Genomic DNA, 23,764 nt, shown 5'->3' with positions numbered 1-23,764 from the left:
GTACCTAAATTTCTTCCTCTGTTTTGTGTCTACCATTACTTTTGCATGAAACTCTTCAAGTCTAATATAGAAGATCGTTCCAGACCTCAAAGTTAAATGGTCATGAGTCAAGGCTCAAAACCACCAATTGTTCTGCTTCTAACTAAATAATTCTAAAAACTGGTTAAAGTGAGAATTACCTAAGATTCTCCACCCCTTCTGAAAGGGCTGCCTAGTTACAAAATAAGCCCCTATCCATCTATCTATCTATCTATCTATCTATCTATCTATGTATCTATCTATCTATGTATCTATCTATCTATGTATCTATCTATCTATCATCTATCTATCCATTTCATCTCCCTCCCTTCATCTCCCTCTCATTTCTCATCTTTCTTCCAGAAAAATCTACTTTTCTACTTTTTCTGAAAAAAAAAAAAATGTCCTACAAGCAGTGTCCAGATGAATGGGGCAGAATGCACGCAACGCACAGGGAAGGCAATAAATCCAAGCCCGACCCTGTCACTCATTAGCTGTAGATGTGGGCAAGTTCAACACCTCTGGAGACTCCCTGTTCTCTCATTCATAAGATGGAGATGAAAATACACATTACATAAGAATAATGAGAAAATTGGCTCAATTAGATACCACACATAGCAAGTGGCACAGTGTATACTTAAACAACACAATAAAGAAGACCACCTATTATATTCAAACTAAAAATCAGTTTCATGTATTTATAACATTGTGAATAATCTGAAGAATGGAAAGTTGGGAAGAGAATCACAAGGTAAGATACTGTTGTAGCCGTGTTTAAAAACAAAAGAACCATCTAATTGTTACTAATATTCACGGAACACTTACTGTGAGTCAGACACTTTTCTTAGACTCTCCAGTCACCAACTCGGTCCTCACCACAGTTCTATGAAGAAGCTGGCGTTCTGATTCCCACCCAAGATAAGAAAAGAAACAAAGTTGTTCAGTTGATCTTCTTTCTACCTTACCCCTCACCCCAGAACCTTCACATGGTGTCTGGTTCCTGGGCTGTGTTACAAAGTATCCTCTGAGGTCATGAAGATCATGTAGGATGACATCTTCAACACTAATTATCCACAACAAAGTCCAGGAATCTGCTGATCATGTCCCCCCTGTTTAGAGGGCACAAGCTTCTCTATTTACCAACATTCTGATGTCTTCCCTTGTATAAAGAAGAAACCAGGACACCCAAGCTAAGGTTTGTGAGATCTTCTTAGAGCCCTGGGGATCACCCGCAACACAGGCATTTTTCTCATCAGTACCATTATCACCATGACCATGGATGTGCCAGGCAACCAGCAACTCTCAACATGTTTCCTATTTGTGCCACAATACGAGGAAATGTTGAAAACCGTTGACCCTCGCCCAGTCCAGATGCACATTTACAATCTTATGCTTATATCTCTACCATACACAACTCGACCATTAATTTCAAAAGGAGAAAGATGGGCTAAAATTAAATTAAAATTTTGATTGATTAAAATTAAAAGATTAAAATTAGCTGCTACCTTTTGTGCCAGGTAAAGCATTTAACATAGGTAATGCTGCTTAATACTTACAACAAACCTACTATGTAGGCATTACAGACATCCCTATCTCAGCTTCTCAGCAAAAGAGGCCACAGCTCCAATTGGTTAAATGTCCTTCTCAAGGTCACAGGGTGTTTAGAGTATAGCTTTATAACTTGACCTAGGCTTCCATAAATTTTATTTATCATGTACACTTTGAGATGGCCCGCCTTTTTCTAGACTGGATGGTTTTTAATTGCAGGCATATGCTCTCTCTTTCTGCACTCGATGACACTGTAAGGCGGGACTCTCAGAAGAGTGCCGAGAGGGAACGAGACCTCTGAACTTCTATCCTGACTTCACGCTCACGGGTTTTGTGACCTTGGACAACCTGTGTATTGAAGCAAATGAAGCACTTTCAGTTCCAGCCTTGCATGCTTTGTGGTTTCTGGAAAAGTAGATTATGGATTGCTATCATCCTCTATCGTAACCAAAAAAGATCCTAGATCAGGTTCACTGGACTGGCTTCACTTGGTGGCAGGATCATCAGGCAAGGGTAGTCAAGGAAAAGGCTGGCCGGCAAGTGTGAGAAACACATCCGCCTCCAGCTGTCCCTGCCTGAGCAGTGTCATGGGTAAACAAGACTCCTCTCTAGAGATCTCTGCTGGCAATCTGTTTTCATTCCTTTCTTAGGGGGGAGAAGAAGAGAAATTCGCATTTTCATGGGGAATGTATTGCTTTCTACATGAAACTGCCAAAAACCCAACTGTAGACAAAATCCATCTGACAAAATCCCTTAACTGCTTTGATTCAGTTCTTAAAGGAGATTAGTCGTTGGAAGGTCATGAGGAAGCCATCCCACCACACACTGCAGTGTGGGGTTTCAAAGCCTTCACTACTGAGGGGATCTCCGTGCTTGATGCCCCCTCTCTCCACGGTGTTTAATCAATGGATCAACAAATAGTTCCCGAGCAAGGCTTCCCTGGGGTCTGCAGGTCACTTCAGATGTGGCTCTCCTGTTCAATAGTGGGAGAAAGAAAAACAGATTTCTCTGACTCCTCTAAAAGTTTCCGTTTATAAAAGCAGAGCTGGCATCAAAAGGCTTCGGGTCTCCTGCCCCTCTCTTCCCAAGCTCTCTGATTCATACAGAAAAAGGAAATGCGATGTAGCAGAGGGGACGTAGAATGAAGGAAAATGGAAGGAGCAAGACCTGGAAAGAGCAAGGCATGGGGATTGAAGGAATGTGACCTTTATGCCAGAAGGTCAAAGGTCAAAAAGAGAGCTAAACAGCAGGTCAAGCAATGTCTGCCCGATGGTGTGAACTCTATGCGGACAGACTTATGCTGCTACTGGTTCTTAATACAAATAAAAACCTTGCTAGTCAACTAAGTAGCATTAACTCCTTAAACTCTTACGATTAGGGTAATTATCTCTTCCTAAGCTTTATTTTTTTATGACTCTGTGTATATGTCCTCAACTCTAGCAATAGTGTCATACATGTAATTAAATGTCTTAGGTCTAAATGTCCTTTTGACCTCAACTCTAGTATGGGATTCTATACAGCTGGGTCTCAACACCTACAGTATCAGAAGTCTTAATCTGCAATAATAATTTTTTTTGTTAAACTTAATTGGCCTCTCTGAATAATTTTGCATGAAAATGAAAAAAAATATGAAAAATACCATCTCGGGCTTTGAATAAAAGGTTGTGCAGCATACCGCACAGTGCAATGTACTGACTTGTCATGTCCCATGCGAAGATGCATCGCTGCCGGGGCAGGTTGAGATGTAAAGGCTGTCTGTCCCCGCACAGCACACAGCAGGACTCTACTTAACTATGCATCTTTAGAAATCAAAATAAACGATAAAACCAGCAATAGTTTATTGAGCACATACTGTGCCAGACAGGGTGCTGAACATTTTCTATGCACTATCTCCTCTTTCTCTCTCATCACCACTGGCTTGCTTTAGTGCCCTCTGTCTACCAATAAGAATACAAAGGTCAGAGAGATGAAGCTGGCTCACAACAAAAATCTTAAGATTGTTCAGCCAAAAGCAGAGGCTCTATGCACATCTCCACAGAACGAGACTCTGTCTAAGTAGCCACAGATGACACTTCCAATTGTGTCCTTCAGCTTCAGGGACCAAGGTGAGGAAACATCAGGAACTATATTTTTATTACAATTGCCCCAAACCTCTCTCTGACAAGATATTCTCAACATGTGCTTGAAATTCCCCTCCCCAACGCATATTAATTACCTGAGATTCATCATGTTTTAATAAGCACAGTTTTTCTTTTCTTAAAGTACCAAGCAAACTCTATCCCACATCCTCAGCTGGGGCATTCTGAAGAATTTGCCAGCCTAAATACCACTGGGCCACCCCAGCGTCTCTCAAACACTAAGTTTAAAACAACCACCACTCATAACTTATAAGTGTTAGCATGGAACACTTGTGGTCTGAAGAGTTTGCTTGATAATATCTGGTGAGGAGATGGAGAAGCCCATGCTTTTAGGTCTCCTTGAGCTCCCAGCACACAATTTCCATAGGTTGATTGGTTCTACCTCGGTGATACTAGTAGAAAAATATATACCCGAGGTCTATACAACTCAGCATGACCTCAGAGGGTGTTCAATTATGTAGCCAGTCAGAAGAATCTATATATCAAAAAGGGGCAAATTATAAGGACACAATTACCTTTCGTTCCCATATTATGTGATCATTTATCCAATGCAGGAAGGAACAGAAGCCTAGCCCAAAACAGTCATTCAGCTCTCTTTCACTTTAAGACAAACATGCCTAGGAATGCCACGAGACTGGGAGCATCCTTGTTCCTCCACACTCTGTGCGACAATGTCCACCTCCAAATCCCAGCAAGGGCATAGCTGAGCTCCCGAGAAGCCCTCAGCCCCTTTAAGTTGTGGCCCAGACTTCTCTCCTTGTTGCTACTTACAAGCGCATCTGGACACAGCTCATCAAACTAAGCCTGAGTTAGAACCTAACACGGGCACAGTTTGTTCGGTAGTGGTTGTTGTTAGTTTAAGTTGAAAGCAATGTTATAAAGATCATCATTTCCACATACAGTCACCGTCGCTTCCAGAGAAGCGCACATGTCATCATGAGACCTGGCCCTTTGAGAATCCAGAAAGGGTCTGGATGCATTAAAAGAGCAAACAAACTAAACAAACCCTGAGATTAGACTCAGGGCTCCCCCTCCCCCACCCAAGCTTCAGTGTGTTCATGACTATCCTGCAAAAGTTGATTTGAGAGCAAATAACACTTTTCAGAAAAACCAAGGTTACAGATTAATCCAGAGAACCAGGAAGAAGCAAAGATAGATGTACCACTCGAAAGGAACACGAAGTGACCTGTGATCCTGTTACATCTAGTCTAGAGGAGTTGTGAAGTGCAGGAAGCATGACCTTTCATAAAAAAAAAAAAAAAAAAAAAAAAAAAAAAAATCAGCCTTATTTAGTTTTGTTTCTAAACTAAAGGTACTTTCCACTGAGATTCCACAAGTCCCCACACTTTGCCCACAGCACACAGGCCACCTTTCTCTGTGGAAGCCCACCAGTGGCAGGGCTGTCAAGTTCAAGGAGATTCTTACTCTAGTGGGTTAGAATTATGCAAGGGGGGAGGGAAAGAAAAGACAGACTTTCCCTTTAAAATGGAACAGAAGTGGATCCCAAGTCACATGACCATTTACCGTAATTTCTATTAAAATCATTTCATGTCTGGTTGCCCCTGCTCTCCTGGCTCACTTGCATTGTTTACAACAAGCCACTGCACAGCCAGTTGGTGGTGGCCGACTCCATGGTTACCCGGTTTTACATTCACTAGTTAAATGGAATGTATCTGGGCTGTGGGTTCCAGGGAGCAGGCTCTTAAGTAACCACAATCCAGCTATCAATCAGGCTAATCTGAGAGAAATTAATCTTATAAACGTAAGTATCGCTGCAGATTAAAAATTGATAGAAAGGGGGCACCAGCTTTTACAGGCTGGAGTTCCAAAAGTGGGCAGGCTGAGAGACAGCTCAGAACCCAGCAGTGTTTGGTTTGTGGTCCTTCTGACAGCCAGTCAGGTTGGGTACCTAAAAAGCTTTCAGAGGTAATAGACCACCCTCAACAAGCAAATTTGCTACCCACCTCCCCCCGGAGACCCGCACACTTCTTTTACCTGGCAGCCCTTAGAATCAAAACACAGGTTTAACCAGACTGCAATCCAAGCAAAGTAAATTAAACAGATGCATCCAGGACCGTCAAACACCAGACAAACACTGAGTAGGATTCAATTAAAACCGAATCTCAGAGGGATCTGCTATGAGTAAATTATAACTGCAAACTGGCACAGTTTACAGAGAGCAAGCACTCTACAAACTCATTCCATTGTCCACGAATTTATGTAGTTAATTCTTTAAAAGCATCCTCCCCTGCGCCCCCCCCCGCCCCCAGAGCTAACTTGTTTCTCAAGATGGACAAGACCAACAATTATCAGCCCTAATAAGAATTGAGAAGTTGTATAGTTTAATGCCCACAATAATTGGCTCACAAGCCACATCTGTGTGCTGAGAAGGACAAATAGCTAGAGCTAAGATATTACAACCTCCGTCTACTGCAAAGTCACTGTATCAGAGGCTACAATTGATCTGTTGCCTCAGAACGAATTGAAACTGAATGTAACATAAGGTCGGAAAAAATCCCTCCTGTACTGCTAATCGGATATTGTATAATGGTTGATTGCAGCTTTGCCTTGTCCCATTGCTGCCTAAATCATACATACTTACACGTTCTGGGCTCTTCCAAGAGTTTGGTGCAGTTTCAAGGACAAATGTCTTAAGCAAGCCTCTGTACTGTGCAGCAGGGAGCCTGCCTCGGATCTGATGACGGGAGTCTGGTGCTAAATCTGACAACACAGAAGGAAACTTCCTGGGTGAAGAGGGGATCTGGGAGAGTCTCGGGTTCAAAAGGCTGCTGGGAAGGTTGCTGCTTGCTCTGCTCCCGGGCTGTGTGTACAGGGTAGCAGCTGAGCTGTGTTTGCAGCCCTGCAGAAAGGAACCTTTACTGAAAACCAATGGTATCACATTTCAGAGGAGCCCGTGCCAAGTGCTGGAGAGCAGAGCAACCTTTGACAACTTCACACAATTCACCCCAGCGGACTCCAGCACAGGTCAGGGAGGAGTGTGGAAAGAGTGTCCCCTCCGCCAGCTCTCATCTCCGCTTCTCAGCACAGCACCCAGCTAACCTAAGGCTGGCACTCGCTGGATGTGGCACCAGAGCAAGGCACTCCCTGCACACAGCTTCTGTCTCGGCTGCCCTCACCCACCATGTCCAATAGGCTAACAGAACTTTACCAGTTAGTCCAGTTTGTGCTTGTGTGTATGTGTGTATATATGCTTATAGTATGTGTATGTGTTTATATGGGTGTGTGCATATGTACACATAGAGGTTAGAGATAGATGTTCAGCAACATCTTCAATCCCTCTACACTGGATTTTTTGAACACTGAACTTGGAGGTCAATGACAGGTCAGAGTGACTGGCCACACTAGTCCCAGAGATCCTCCTTCTCTGCCTCCCTAACACTGAGAGTGCAGCCGTGTGGTGCCATTCCAGCTTTGTACAAGGATGCTGGGAATCAGAACCCAGGTCCCCATGCTTGTACAGAAGGCACGTCACTGGCAAAGCCCCATCTCCCAGATCTTTAATCCAATACTTTAAAGCGTGCTTCCCTTTGTTTTTTCTCTACCCCTTTGTCTGGGACCCCCATGATGTTTCTACAATATAACTGAGAAAAGGAAAAGGCGGGAGTGGGTCCTTTCAGACCAAAATCTAGACTGTGCCAACTAAGAGCAGGGAGTTTTATAACTGTGTTGTGGAGATGAACCGGAGGTGACTGCAAATGTGACCCAAGTGAGCTCACCATCCTTAGGAACAGAGAGGCAACAAAGATCATAGGTCCTGCACACCCACACGGGAATCACCTTCTCACTTATCAGTCTTAGTAGGGAAGAGAGGAATCATCAAGACTTTACTATGTCTATGAATGAAAGGTGCTCTTATTTTATTACCTTCTTGTTTATTTATGGGGGCTGTATGTAGAGGCCAGAGGTCAATTCCCTCCTGCCATCATGTGTGTTTCAAGGATCAAACTCAGGTCATCAGGCTTGTTGGCAGGAGCTTTGACTCACTGAGCCATCTGTTTGGCCCGCCAGGAGTTAAAAGTAAAAGGAGCAGAAAGAACAATGATCAGGACCATGAGAGGGAAGAGACAGTGGCTAAGAGCGAACCTGATCCAAGTTTCCTTGCACTCCCTTCTCTGTGATGTCCATGCTTCTGAAGACAAGGCATGATAGCCAATGGAAAAGCACTTTTCAACACTGTGCATCTCAGTTCACAAGGTCAAAACCACAACTGGCCTCTTCCTGGGGGCTGTAAGAAACTGCAAGCAGCTCAGAGCACTGTGGCCCTCCCTCTCTGAAGCCTGGCCTAGACCTGTGCGGGAAAATGGTGAGCTCTGTAAAAGTCTTCTTTTGGAACAAGAGCCACACTGCAGTCTGGGAATGATAACAATGCCCTCCCGTGTTTAAGTCATCCCCTGTCATGAACGAAGTCAGCCCTGATGCCTGGCTTAACTTCTATCCTGACACTACCCCACCACCACCACACAAGATAACAGTTGCTCAGAATATCCTTTTTTTTTTTTTTTTTTTTTTTCATCTATGAAAGGGATGCAATCTCACCACCATTCAAGATTTTTTTTTGGTAAAGATTTAAAGGCTAACATATGTTGGGGACGGACTGCAGAGCCAGGCACTCACGCATTCATAAACATTTACTGAGCCTCTGTTTGCAGTCAGGCACGGTGCCAGACACTGTGGGCACAAAGTCAATCACAACATAGGACCTTCCCTCAAAGCGCAGGTCTCTAAAAGTTAAGTCTTCTTTCCTCCCAACTCATAATCTCTGCAGCCCTTGTTGAATTGCTCAAGAGAATTTCCAGATCTTCTTTCTCAAGGCTGGAGAGGCAGCTTGCTGGGAGAACACTGGCCTGCCTACGTCATGCCCTGAGTCCATCTCCAGTACATACAAAGCAAACAAACAAACAAACAAACAAAAAACTAAAAGAGCCCCTTCCTCTCGTTTGACTGTTTTACGAACCAGATGAAACTATAGCCAACTAATAAGTGGAAAAACACATCTTAAACAGGACACAGAACATATAGACTGAAGCCTATATGTCAATGGGGCTCTCTGGGGAGCCCAAGGACTCCTTAAGGGATCTGTATGAATTGGTCATATTTCATACAGTTTTTTCTCATACTGTACCTGAGTTTTTGTTTGTTGTTTACAAGGCTAGGCCCCACACTCCTGAGCTGTTACTCCAGCTTTCAACAGTCACTGTAACGATTAGTATACTTCCCTAAAGGCAACATGGCTGTCTTTAAGCAGAGACCAGCTCTTAAAAAAAAACGAGGCTTTACTGCTAACTGACCTATCACGATGGTAAAGGCACAGCGTGTTCAATACGTTTTGCTAAATGGGAAAGAAACCTGAGCTGTGCTGACTGTAGTGACTGACCAGTTTCAGAAGCAGCTTTCAACGCAGATGGCGTGAAGCGCTCATCTGCAACTCTCAAATCATCATGTGTCTGTCAACGGTCGTGGCACCAAACCCATCATTAAGCTTCCTGGGTTTGGTTTTCCTCTTGTTTATCTCACATCTACCCTGGACCGAAGACCTCATGGTTTAGACAAAAGCAAAGAGCAATTGGCTTTCAAGGACAAATTGGGTCTCATGACATTTTTTGATTTCTACTTTTCTTGAGTGTCTAGGTTTAAGAGATCACAAAGTGCAGACTTCTGTCCATCATTATCTGGGAAGTCAGCTAAGGGATGCCCCAGTTTCAGATAGAATTCAAACACACTTCTCTAAATCTGTGTTTTTTAAGTGCATTTTCTGTACAAATAGCCCATTTCTTAAACAATTTCTGACCTATTCCTTCACCACGGGCAAAGTTGGCTAGGCTTAATATCAGTTAATCATTCATAAAAATACCCCTAAAAGATATGTGTACCACACCTGCACGTGGAGTCAACTGACCTTCCATTCATTACTTCTAATCTTATACCCATGAAGACATGTTTTTCAAATGCAATGTATAGCAGTACTTTTAAGTATTTATCGCCAAACAACAATCCCTATAGCCTTCAGAAAAATGCATACATTTCAGATTAATTTCAATGCTACAGTAGAGATGTAAATGACAGGTAAGGCTTGAGGAAAAAAAATCACTTAATATTGCATATAGAAGAGGAGTGTGTGTGTGTGTGTGTGTGTGTGTGAGTAAAATCACCTGTCCTACTTTTACTGTCCTGCAATGGTTTTTATGTTTTTTTTTTTTTTTCCTAAGGTTATTTATCTGTTTATTCGGACAAGAATCGGCTTTCTGGGGGCTGGGGAAGTAAATAAAAATGCTGGTGTTTTGGCACTGTCTACATTAGAATCACGATGTCTATAGAGTGATTGCCACCTTCCACTGCCCATCTCTGTGTCACTCTCTGCCTTATCTCTCTGTTTGCTCTGTAGAAAGCAAGAAAAGTACCAACAAAAGGGACTCTCAATGAGATTAACTCATCTCCAAAGGTTCAGCAACACATGGCCAGACCTGGTTAGACTAGGCTGGCCCAACAATTCTCACTCAACCCTCACAGCCATCTTGAGAAACAAGGCTTTGATTAGTCACAAATGATAAAGGTTCAGGGAATGAATAATTTACCCAAATCACACTAGTTAGTGAGTGGCCCAACAGACGTTCTAAAGTAAGAACTGGAAACCTAACTCCAATTCTTTTCCACAGTTGTCCACAACTTCAAGGAAAGACACCAAATGGCTGTCTGCAATAATTCCCCTTGGTTTTTTTTTGGGGGGGGTAGATTTTGGGGGGGGTTTTGTATGTTTTTGTCTTGTATTTTATTGTTGATGTTTTGTTTTGCGTTATTTTAGACAGTCTCTCACTCTATAGCCCCAGTGCTTACAGCAACCCTCCTGCTTCAACCTCCCAAGTGCTGAGATTTCAGGCATGGCCCATCATGCATGACCCTTCATTTTCCTTCACATCCCACAGCTCAGTAAAAATAGGCCAGGTGATTTCACACACACACACACACACACACACACACACACACACACACACACACGCACGCACACGCACACACACGCCTGGTTTCTTGTCTTCTCTTATATTTTGGCCTATTTTCTCTCTATTTTCCCGCAGTCCTACTTTTAGTGAACTTCATTGACCAAAAATTAAAAAAATAAATAAATAAACAACGACAACCAAGACAAAGACTGCACCCAAATCCTCACGAAGGCCTTGTACTTCCCAACAGTGCAGTTTCCCTTTCTCGGGAAAGTGAAGCTTCTATTTTGCGGCCAGTTTCTAAAATTCCTAGTAATTTCTTGAATTCCCTTTCAGCCACCAGCCATTCTGCAAGAGTTTGCATCTACCCGTTCAACTTGTAGATTCGTGTGCAACTGTCTTAAAGCTTGACCCCCTCACCCCCATGTCCACACACTGGAGAACATTGCTTGGCCATGTGTAAAACGTGTATAGACAGTGAAGACTACTGTCTATCATGTGCATCTCTATCACAACAGAACAACTATCTTTACGTTTGGGGTGTCATTGGTAATATAATATTTCACTCCAACTGGTCACACCAGCTGATGTGATCTAACCTAGGAAACTGGCATATAAGACAGTTTTGTATTTTTTTTTTTTTTTGTTTTTTGTTTTTGTTTTCAGAAAGAGTCTATTTAGAACAACTGATGCATGGCATATAAAGAAGACATCTACACTCAACATTGAATGTCTAAGTCCCATGAGGTGTCCATTCCAAGCCAATAAACTTGAGATCTGATACACACTCTCCACATAGCATTTATAGCCATGTTACTTGGTCCTCCATAAAGAAAGTTTCTAGAAAACCAGTAAATCGAAGCATCATTTTTGGTTAATTTGTTATTATTCTTTATCACCGAAAGGATAATCAAGGGCAAAGTGCAGTGGAGGCTGAGAGAGAGCAAACGGTCCACGGTTGTTCTCTGATGAACTGGTACCAGATGCTACAGATGCTCCCTTCACTGCTGCTGACCTTTTGTGACAACCAGTATCCTGCCAAATCTACATTATCTGTAAAAAGCAAGTTTCTCCCTCTGATGGTGACTGGCCCGAAGGACCATCAGCACTGTGTCCTAATTCTGCAACCTTCAGAAAGCAAATGTCCATACAAAACAGAGGATGAACTCCTCATGACTGAAGGGATTGCTCATTTACACAGACAACTTTGGGTCTCTCTCCACACACAATAACTTGGAAAAATATATAGGCTGTGTTTACAGTGGCACGAGAGAGAGCCGCAGTCTCTAAGAAGGGCTATGACTTGTTAACAGTCTTCCTGATTTATGTTGGAAAACATACAGGGCATGAAATGATTTCTGCGACCTAACATTTTCCTCAAGAACGCTGGTGAGCAGGAGATATATTCCACAGCTGTAGGGGCTGCTGGTCCTGCTCCCTTTTCAAGAGACATATATGTTAGGCAACTATACATGCTCTGTCCCTGAAAAGAGGGTTTTATATTATTAAGGGCAAAAGGAAGCAAGGAAAGAAGAGGTTCAGGGAGAAAAGGAAGCCAACAGGAAGCGCAGGAGAGTAAAGAGTCTATTTTCATATAACGTCTACCTTGTAAAAAGTGATTGCCTTCTTAAGATGGGTAATAAATAATCTTCCTACGAGCTATGGGGAATGTATAGTTATAAACTATCACTCACTAGACAAATATTAGTTATTTTTCTTGTTAGTATTTCACGGATATGGAAATTTGTTTCACCGTCTACAGCTGTGCTAATAAAATAGGTATTTTTTGAATATAAATTACCATGGTCATAACATAAGCCTTATTAATTGAAAATATCTAAGAATGAAATCAAATTTAAATGGGAAGCATACATTTTGGAACACAACTTACAAAACCTCTTAAATATCTGTGAACGTAGAGATACAAACATTTTTGCTTTGCTTCAGATAATGTGGGCACTCACTCCTTATTCAAAACAGTCAAAAAATCTTTGTTAGAAATGGATATTTTCTAAGGTAATAAAATAATTTCTCTGTAACTTAAAAATAAAATAAACCAGGTGAATCATGATTTAGCATCCTTTTCAGAGGATGATTATTTACCTGAGCGGATATGCCAAAAAAGCAACACTAAGTGGAATCTCCAGTACCCTGGACACTTCAAGAGTTCCATCCCTTGTTTTGTGATGATTATGACCGTCACATAGTTTAATGGGCAAAGTGTTTTTCATCATAGGAATATAAGGAAAGATAACCCAAAACAGTGCAGGAGTCTGTGATGCCACCTCTACACCACTGTCGTCATCCAGTGTAAGGGTATAAATATATCTGTGTATGTACAGTGTGCATGTCTGAGGGAGGATGGAGGGCTGGGCCTAGACCTAGTACAATGGAGGAGGCTGTCTAAGGAAGAGGTTTGGCAATCAGGGTTGAGTACTGAAGGCTGTCTAGTCTCCAAGCAAAAGAAACTCCTCGGTCTAAGAACCCAGAGACCGCAAGCCTCATCCCAGCAACTTTTATTAGGAGCAAAAAAGTCATCTCGAATATTCATTCAAAAACTTTTTAAAGGAGATTTTTTTCCCCTAATACACTGAATCTAAGGGATCAGAACCATCAGAAAAGTACGTTGATCTACTTCAAGTCTGGGAGATCTTTTACAATTATCCCTTCAAAGAAGGAACCCCCACCCTGCCCCCGGGTTTGGGTTTGGTAGCCTTGACCCACTGGTTCCAAATAGAATGATGAATTGGGATCAAAGTAAATAAATGAAAGCTCACTATTTGGCAGAAACATTCTTGGACTGGGAATCGACTCAGTGTTGGAGTTCTTCCTGCTGTGCAGGATTCCCTGGGATTTTGCTCCAGTACCACCAAAACACAGGGAGGAGGGGATACTTAAAGTCTCCTACAGAGCCCGACCCCGGCTGCAGCCTGAAAGCCTGTGAACACAGGGTGTAAATCCTCCCTGAAGGCCCAGTTACTCCACTGGGATGGCAGAGCTAACCTAAAGCCTGACTTGTAAAGTCATGTAACCCACTTATGACAGTACAGTCCTAAGAGACAATGTCTTTTGTCCGCACAAGACAGAACAAACCAGCAAACATACAAACAACAACAACAACAACAACACCTCACTGTTACTTTTACTTTAGGAAGATAATTTTAAATGATTTCTTTAAAAAAAAAAAAAAAAGAATCACAATATTGTGATACTCGGTAATCATTTTTTTCAAAAATGACAGATTCTACCAGTGCTTGGATTGAAAGATTTGCCAAGTGCCCTCTCCCCTCCCCTCCCCCCCCCCCAGAAAACCAAAGATCTGCATTTTAATAGAGATATAGTCCTGCCTTCAAAACGTGTGGTACCTGAGAGGCAGATTCTATTGGGGCTCCTTAGTGAGAATAACTGGGATTGGATGAAGCACATGTGGATGCTGTAGAAGTCCTGTTTCATGGTACCAGGACTATTCCCATCCCAGCCCTTTCCTTCTGAAGGTTCTTCCTAATATTTGCCCCAAGAAGTTAAAATTAAACCTTGTTCCAAAGCAAAGTCCTCAGAAACAACAAGCAATTACTACCGTACACATCAGTCCTGATGTGCACAAAAAAGACCACAGAAGATAGCTTGGCCAGAAATGCTAAATAATTGAAGAGCATAATGACTTAATAGAGTAGTAAGCTTGGTTTACACTGCAGCCAATTTAAGCCATAAAAATACTGTGTAAAAATTTTATCTTGTGGTTGACCATTACATAGCCAATCTATTATTCAAAAGTACCTACCTCTTCAGTGTTTTTCTTCATCAATGTGGCTTTCCCTCAAAAGCTTTCTATTCCAGCAGTTTTCCAACAATCTCCCCCCTGGCCCAGCCAAAAAAAAAAAAAAAAAAAAAAAAACAATTTTGTACTTTGTTTCATAAAATCCTTTCACCAGGATGACTTCCTACCCTCCAGGTCTAATGGAAAGTGACCTCACCGGGCAAGTTCCAAAGGTACATTTTGACCTCTTTGAAAATGAGTGGGCTTGCCATGAAAAGAGTGGACCACACAAGACATCAAAGTAAGTAAGTAAGTAATTAAGTAAGTAGATAGATAGATGATAGATGGGTAGATAGATGACAGATAGATGGGTAGGTAGGTAGATAGATAGATAGATAGATAGATAGATGATAGATAGATAGATAGATAGATGATAGATAGATAGATAGATAAATAGATAGATGATAGATAGATAGATGTACTTGCCACGTCTGTAAACAAAAGGAGACTCATCTAAACAATTTCCTTTTCTGTGACAAGTGAACACAGAGATTTGGCTGTTTAGAAAATGTCAAGGCACCTCACCTTTACTGTCCAACTAAGATACATAGAAAAGGAGCCAGAGAGACAAACCATGGAGAAAGATCAGTCTCAAATGTAAGCCCATGACCTCTGGCAGACTTTTGCCAAAAATTCTCTGTACGGCTGAGAACAAGGTCCCTGTGAGGGAGGTCACTCCTCTACTGTTTTCCTGAGACATGCTCCTGAGAGCGGTCTGGTGGTCTGCGTGCTTAGTTAGCTCTTGCTGCTCTGCCACACTCATGCTGAGTCAAATTTGGAGCTCAAAATGAAAGATGAAAGACCTTGAAGATCACTTAATATTGAAATACTGTTGTAATAAGTGGTGCTCGGTTGGAGATGGGAACATGGCACTCTCTGGTAACCTTTTAATTTCTGGAAAAATTGCACAGAATAAATTGAGCTACACACACACACACACACACACACACACACACACACACGAAAACCTAATCGATTGATCTAGTCTATTCAGTTGAGCAAAGAATACCAGCAGGTTTCAGTACGTATCATACAAGAAGACTTAACCCATTTTGACTTACTAAGGGGAAATAGCCTTACCTACACTCACCGCCCCAGTCAATGGGCAGTTAAAGTGCAATATGATGCCATTCACAATAGACATGCATTTAATACTACGTAATGCAAGTTTAAAGAGTTATGAGAATTGCTTTAGGAGAAAATAACAAAGGCACAGATCACAGCAGACAAATCAATGTTTGAAAGATCCTGGAGGCCTGCTTCCTCAGTCTGATTGCTTCCTCAAAGCAAGGAAGCATCCCCTTCAAGGTCACTTCCCCTCCGTCAGCATTCCCGTCTCTGCCATTCCTAAGTTCAGATCTGAGAGGCCTTCAAACTTCCTTCTCTTTATCACAAAGATGGAACTGTTTCTCAGGATGGTTAAGTCAGCTTGATAGCATCGGATGTACTGGACAAGAGGAGAAAACAAAACCAAACACAAGCCTAGAGCCACTCCGGGGTCTGTTCCCTGCCATCCTCCCTCAGACACTTCAGACCCTCTTTCTGATCTTGGGTATTTCTGAACTTGGGCGTTTTCCAGACACCATACCCTACTCAGTCTTTGGGCAGTGTGGGAAACAAATTAGTTTCTCTTCAAAACTAGTCCAACCCATTCAGCTTCTCTGAAAGGTAAGTCAGGAGTCTGCAGGTCTTCTTATCTTGACATACTGGGCAGGGGCCTTTGAAAGGAGCAGGAGGTCATAGGCCGTTTGGCAACTCAGAATCCACCCAACCAAAACAACACAATTAAGATACATATAGTCACTCCTCAGTGGGTGCTGAGGCTTGGGGGATGTGGTGGGGGTGGGGGTTCCAGACCCTTCCGGAACTACTTGTTAAGATTCTGGAAGGAGGAGGAGTTGAATCTAAAAGAAGGTTCCCTGCTGGATGGAAGAGTAGAGGAGGGGAGCCTTGGTCTCCTCTCACCCAAGGAGAGGTGGGGAGGGGCGGGGTATGCTGGGCTCTAGCCTGCAGGGGCTCTGACAGAATCAAAGGGTAGCAAAGTAGGATAAGCAGTTCGAAATAGTTAGTCCCGTGACCTCCAGACAACTTCGGTGACTTCCTCCCTGGGAAAGGTGACAGTATTGGAAAGCCTGGAGAGGAGGGGAGAAGGCTTAGAGGACAGGAGGGACACGCAGCACCAGAGCGAGCGGCAGCACTGCCCGATGGCAACACCCTCCAACTCCGGGCACCCCATTTACCCACAGCGACCCCTGCCCCATGTCCCCTTGGCCCTATTCCCTCCCAGTCCAGGTGCCTTAACTCTGCCCGAGGGTTATTTTGCCACTTTCCCAAGCACTGAAGTCTGTAACCAGGAAGGGGAGGGGGGATGGGAGGGGTGTTGAAAGAACAAACCTAACAGCAATTCAAATTTATCTGTGTCTACAGCACACACCTGACAGTTTTGCAGTCTGGGCCAGGCAAGTCTGCAAGAGATGGGCACTACTTATACGTGTGTTATTGAGAGAGGGTGTCCTTTTTCTTTTTCTTTTCTTTTCTTTCTTTTCTTTTTTTTTCCTCCAAGAGACTCTAAGCAAGTGAAGGGGGAAGGGGGTAGCAATACGAATTCCAAGCCGGACTGCAAACACAGATGCAAATGTCTGTCTCCAGACGCTGATGGTTAAAGGATGGGGCAGTTACCTTTGGCAGGGTCAGAACTGCAGCAGGTTAATCGGGTGAGTCCTCAGGGATTTTTTTTTTTTTTTAATTTTTTTTCAAAGCAGCCAAGGCAGCCCCGGTTGCTTTGGTTTAGGAAAGTCTACAAACCCCCCATGCAGGGACATCGCACATCTCACACACGCCTCCTTGAGCTGGGCTCCCGCGACCTCGGCGGGGCGAGGGGGTGGCGGGCGGCCGGCGGGCGGCCAGGGCCCGGCCCCAGGCTGTGTCCCCGCGCGCAGCGGCCCTGCGTGGGCCCCGGGGTCCGCGTCCCGAGCGGCGCAGCACTCACCCAGCCGGGCGGCGAGGGGCCGAGCTGCGCCCGCGGCTAGCCGGAGCGCCCAGGCGCCTCCCTTCGCTCTTGGTAGCGTCGGTCCGCACTCCCTGTGACCCAGGACGTCATGATGCCTTCCCTGTTTTCTTAATGATAACTTGGCAGAAGAGGAGACAGGCTGCCAGGTTCTCCTCGGGTGGTTGCGTGGTATGTGCACGTTTCTCTTTGCATGCGTTTGGCTCCCTCTTTTTTGAAAAAATAAATATATCTCTCTATTATTTTTTTGAAAAAAAAATTTCCCCGGCACTGTCAGGATTTGATGGCATTACTGCGTTTGCATAATCGACGCCTCTGGGTGTGTATAGATGTATGTATGTGCGTGTGATTTCTTTTTTCCCTTTAAATCCTGCTGCTCCTGCCTCCGTCGCCGCCGCAGCCGCTGCAAAAGCAAGCATGCGTTCCTCTTTTGTCTTTCATTTTACCTTCAGGGTGACATTCAGTGCCAACTGCTCCCTTTTGACCGTCGCCAATCCCCGCCTGGGCAAAATAAATTTGAAAAAAAAAAAAAAAAACGGAGTGGGGGAAGGGAAGGAAGAACCCCTTCAGCACCAATGCTGGGGTGCCAGGTTTCCATTCCCTAAGCTACAGGATCCCAGACCTACAGGACCCACCTACCAACCTTAAAAAACAGACATCTTCCCTTCTACCCACTCGGCCCAGGCAGATCAGCACCAAGGCGGCAGGAGCATCCACCCAGGGCCCCACTCGTGTTCGCAGTTCACGCTGGCTGACTTGCATACCCGGTGTGTAGGCCTCACACAACTGGAGCTGTTTTTCTTTAAATCTTTTTTTTTTTTTAAATGGGGAGGGGGTAGGAAGGAAAGAGGAGTCCCAGCCTGTGTGTGAGGGTTCTATGGACACAGCAGAAAACTGGGGGTGGGGGTATGCTCCCAGTCTGTATGTGAAGGGGTGGGTGGACACTAGCTGGGGGGAGGGGGTCTGCTGGCATCTAACTCACCACCAGGGGAGTTTGGAAGGACATAAAGGGTGATAGCTTTTATTCGACTTATTCTAAATGGCAGTAAAACTTTCTTTATATAGACAAAGATGTGATAGCTGACTATCCAATGTCCTTGTCACTTCAGTAATTATGTTCCCCAACACCAGTAGAAGAGGGGCTCCAGAGTAACCTTAATACTTACGTCTGCAAACAGGAAGATGTGCTTTAGATAGCATGTCCACAGGACGACATAGTACAGATAACTTATTTTTGTCAGGATTCCTTTGCTGTCTGTTCATGGTCTGGCATAACTATATTCTGTCATCATGATATTGTATATGTTTGTACCCTCTGTAAACACAGGCCATCACCAGGCCTGATGAATGTTTTGTCTGTTTTTGTCATTACTTACCCATTTGAAGTAGTAGGACAGACTGAGGAATTTCCCTCAAGCCTGTCTATGACCTTGATTTCTAGAATGTATTGTTGAGGTCACTCACTGTCCTCTAAAGAGTCCAAATTCCTAAAATATGACAGTAGATGTTAAGGTTGGGGAATGGGGGTGGGGAATCCACAGAGGAGAGTGTCAGATCTGAAAAGGGCCTGAAAGAAAGCTTCTTAACTCCCCCCCAGATCCTGCTCAGTGACTGTCCATTTGTTGTTATCTAACTGAACCGGGCTCCGGGCTAAGTTTCAGGAGCAGGGTACAACACTTGTTGCCTCTTCTCCCTTTAGAGTCACAATCTAAGAATCGCTAGCAAACCCCATGGGGAAGACACTGTAATTATGCAAAAGCCAGACAATCAGAATTGGAGGAGAGCCTGGCTGAAGTCGACTAAGAGGGTCAGAGGACTATTGACAAATGGCCAGATCCCAAGACTCAGAGCCGAGCCTCTCCACCCTTGACAATCGGCCCAGATATACTGGCTCTGCTCACAGTCTCTTTGGACTGCCAGGAGATGAGCTGGTACATCCTCTTGGTGCTGAGAGGTGACCAGAGCCATTGATTCCAGAGACCCAGAGCCTATTCAGCATGCTTATCTATAGATGTTCTTGGTAACTTTCCAGTAAGTAACCAAAAACATACATACAGGTTAATGGGCAATATCCAGTTCTCTGGGCAGGGGGGATGTTTGTTTTGTTTTTGTTTTGTGTTTTGTTTTTGTTTTTCATTTATTGTCCTCAGAACCAAACCCTCAATAACCTACCTCCAGGATATCAAAAGAATTTTTAAAAATTGACTAACTTTAATCCCCTGAGATGCATTATCTTTTTTTCTTCTCAGGCAAATTCTGTTTGTGCTTCACCAACCCAAGAGTCAGTGCGGTGGCCAAGTGGTCTCTCTCCTTGGCAGGCAACTCAAGTTCTGCAGAGGTCTGAATGGATGATTGTTTCTTTGCTTGCTTTTTAAATTTTTTACAAAAGGGTCTTATTATGTACCTCGGACTGGCCTCAACCATTCAGCAAACCTCCTGCCTCAGCCTCCTAAACGCTGAGATTACAGGCTGCACCAACATGCCTAGCCTGCATAGGTGCTTTTGCAGCCAAGACTCTCCAACTTTTTCAAGAATGCCTCTTTGTTGCTCATACAAGTTCAGACTCAGACTATACACAAGGTTTTAGTTTCTATCTTCATCTTAATTACAATAGCTTATACAGAGTTGGGGCATGCTCAGTTTTAACTTCCCAGCCAAACCAGGAATGACTAGAAAGGCTTGTTAAGGATCAGGAGACATGCTGAAAGCAAGATTGTAAACTTAGCTGTGTTTGAAACTTGTAAATCAAATCCAATCTCTAACACAATAGGCGGGGAAGATGAAGATTAACTGCAACTTAAAAAAAGAATATCCCAGGATGGAGAAGTTTAGGCCTAAGTTACAAGGCTGAGATTCAAATCCAAGGGCTCTGAGTTCTTACTGTTAGCCTATTGCTAACTGCTGGCATCAGACTCATACTGGGTCCTTCTCCCCCTTCAAAAAAAAAAAAAAAAAACAAAAACAAAAACAAAAAAACAAAAAACAAAAAACCCCGATCAGGTTGGTAAAATACTGTCCTCTCACAGTCTCTTACCCTTACCCTTTCTCCATCATGCCAGGTCTCCCTTCTGCCTCTTTAAATCCAATTCCTTATTCCAGTTCTACCCATTGGTGAATGCTAGTTCCAAGCCAGCTACAGTTCTACAGTGTTCACTGCTGCATAGAACATGAATGTTCTCTATTTGGGGGTTATTTTAATCCCTTCTCCACCTTCCAGTTCTTTTCTAGCAGAATTATGCCTCCCCACACCCCCACCTTTTCCGGTTTATCCAGCACAGTACCAATTATAACACTGGCTTTCATTTATACCTCGGGTACATTAATCCACACAAAGGTACCCTTTAGAGCGCAAGGTTAGCAAGTCTCAAAGTGATAGAATTTGAAAGTTCTGTGTAATGAAGGCTTGTTCTCCTTTCATCTGAAAATATATAAACTGGCTTCAGTGTACCTTAGAGAGTCCCCAGAAAATAAGTCTGACATGACTGCACATAACTGGCTGGAAGCCTAACACCCACAGGGGAGGCTGAGGCAGGGGGAGCCAGGTTCCAGGGAGGGATGGATGACAGGGAAATTGACAACATTAGAGGTAAGATTATGTAACTTGAGAATGATACTACATTGAGGTAAAAATTGGCATTGGGGCTGGGGCTGACGACAACGAACAAAGACGTGCAGCACACTGTTGAAAATGTCATCAAGCAGGGGTCATGCTAGCTATTTTTGCATTTCCTGGGTATTTTGTAATTAAAAAGTTAGGCCACTCAGACTCTGATGGTCACCAGATGTATAAGCAACTCTAGATCGTCTACTGGCCAGCTTGTGAGACCTCAGGCAGAGGGCTCAGGTTCCCTAGTTGTACAAAATATAATTAAACATCGCTCCCAAAGTCTCTTTAGCTCTACGAGTCTGAAACAGAGTGTGACAGAGGAACCAAGAGTAAGCCTGAGCATCCCACCAGTCATCAGTGTTTTGAGGATTAGTATAAATGAAGAAACTGAAGAACCCAGGCTGGGTAAAGTCAAGTTCAAGTTCTCTAGCATACTTAAGGGACATTAAAAAAAAAAAAAACAGAATTTATAAATGAGAGCGTATTCAAACGTACATTCTCAGGTTGGGGATATAGCTCAGTGGTACAGCTCTTGCCTAGCACACATAAGTTCCTGGAGTCAAAAGCCCAGAGAGAGAGGTCCTCCTTCTACCAGATGAAATAATCAGAGATTGTGCATACTAGTAATCTACTACAACTACCAGATGATGACTAGTCATCATCAGAGCTAATTCGTGATTTATTTTCCTTCTAACACAGCCGAGTGTGATATAAGGATCTAATCTTTGCTGCCTGCTATCTTCAACTCCTAAGCAGTTTGAATAAAATGATCACACTTTGAAAAGCAGGGATTGACAATAAAGAGACTGGGGCCTGAGAGCCAGAAGGGGCCTTCTATGTAGTTCCTGACTATAGCTCACTCTCACTGTGCCTCTCTGTGTATTTCTTTCTTGTTTGTTTACCTTTTTGAATTGAATGCTTATACTCATTGAGTGTTGTGTTCGTGTGTGTGTGTGTGTGTGTGTATGTGTGTGTAGCAAGATGCTTGTTTGTTTTTTTTTTAAATATTTTTCTGAAACAGAGTCTCATAGAATCCACGACATCAGTGCCAACTTCCAACTCTACATGTATCTGAGGATGACCTTGAACTTCTGGTCTACCTTCCTCATTTCCCATGTGCCAAGATTCCATCTCTAGGCTTGGTTTGCACATTGACTTTCTCTCCAGTTTTTGTTGGGATAGATACAACAATAGAAGTGAAAAAAGATGCTACAAATACCAAAAGGTTGTCGATCAGGTGTACATTTTTATACCTGAGTCATGTTTCTAAAAAGGTCTCCACAGTTATGAAAAAAAAAAAAAAACAGATGGAGCCAAGAACTCAGAACTCGGGTTCCCTGGTCAAGAATCTAGGTTGATTTCCACCACGGTTCATTATAAAACCTCAGAGTCTTGGAACTGGTTAAAGGTAGGTCCAGATGGCTGGGTGATCAGCTGCCCTATCCAAAGTTCACTTTCAAAACTCTGTTACAAACTCAGGGGTAAGGGCTACCTTGCCCCACATCTCCATTAGAACCAAGTTCATTAGAATGTTTATTTAAAATAGGCAGGTATGTTATGGCTGGCACATGAAATATGCAAATAAACTTACTTTCATAAGGCAAATGTCCTTATTGAGATTTCACCATTTCAAGGATACATGGATGAGCTGTGATTTTTGTTTGTTTGTCTGTTTATTTATGTTTTTGAAATTGTGGGTAGAGAGGACAGACAAGAAGGCTGCAGGCGAGGGTGGAGGAGAGAATGTGATTGTGATAGTGTTCTCAATGTAGAAGATTCATAATGTTCATTGCATTCCAGACGTGTTCCTGATTTAAAAAAAAAAAAAAAAGGTTAAGAACTACCAGAATAAAAAAAGATAGCTTATTTTAAAAGTGAGATCAAAGAGAATAGATACCATTTAAGGCAAATGCCATAGCTACCCCAACACGGATAGCATGTAATAACCACTAGTATTCAAAATGATAGCCCTGAGACACAATAAAAGCCTCTGTCATCAAAGAAATCTATTTTCAAGGTATTTTACTTAACTGATAGAGGAAAAAGTATTAGTCTGCTGGAAAGAGTTGAACGTCAAATGAAAACGGGCTAACGCTTTAGAGCCGACTGGGTGACTCTGCTAAGCAAGGCAAAGTGGGATAGAAAATGCTCTTTCTTTTTACGTTTTTATTTTTTAATTTTTAAGGAAAGAGAGGAGTGTTCTGCAAGTGTTTAGGTTGCAAAGGACAGCAGACAGAGTAGAATCCTAACAGGTCTGAAGGGAGGAGCAAAGGAGAATACTTGGGAGAGAGTTGGAGTTGGCTGACTTCAATATTCTGTAGTGGACAACTGAATTAATTGTAGACTATTAATGACGTGCGTATTAAGATTAAAAAAAATACCAAATTCGATTTGAAGTATTTTGAGTTTACAGTACTTTAGTACAGCCTGATTCCCTGGCCACAAGAAGGATGCCAAAGATATTGGTGGCTTTTTTTGGGGGTGTGGTTGTTTATTTGTGAACCACCAGTAAGGGGGTGATAGTCAAAGCTGTTAATAAAGAAAGCAGAAAGGTATTACTGAAAATGGTTTCATGGTCTGAAATAAAATTACATTTATTTGATCAAGCATTAATTATGTAAACTACATAACACCCCAGCAAATGTTGGTGATTTTGGACTTGCAGACTTCTGA

At 43.0% G+C, this 23,764-nt stretch overlaps 1 protein-coding gene across 5 annotated transcripts in view; it reads right to left on the bottom strand.

The window, feature by feature from the left end:
• Positions 1 to 23,764, bottom strand: part of Esrrg (estrogen related receptor gamma) — a 613,235-nt gene that overhangs the window by 546,539 nt on the left and 42,932 nt on the right. Inside the window, exon 1 of one of the 5 annotated variants that reach the window (XM_076941589.1) lies at positions 17,467 to 18,161. The exons of 1 other annotated variant lie outside the window; for it this stretch is intronic. The gene's annotated coding sequence lies outside the window, so the exon portion shown is untranslated. Of the gene's footprint in view, positions 1 to 843; positions 863 to 6,306; positions 6,554 to 17,156; positions 17,336 to 17,466; positions 18,162 to 23,764 lie in introns of those variants that run through there. 3 more of the 5 variants (XM_034513261.2, XM_076941588.1, XM_076941591.1) reach the window with 3 other exon arrangements.

This window comes from Arvicanthis niloticus, chromosome 10 (assembly GCF_011762505.2).
Source record: "Arvicanthis niloticus isolate mArvNil1 chromosome 10, mArvNil1.pat.X, whole genome shotgun sequence".
In the NCBI taxonomy this organism is placed as follows: Eukaryota; Metazoa; Chordata; class Mammalia; order Rodentia; family Muridae; genus Arvicanthis; species Arvicanthis niloticus.
Note: the sequence above shows the minus strand (reverse complement) of the source record. Positions and strands in the feature narration are given on the sequence as shown.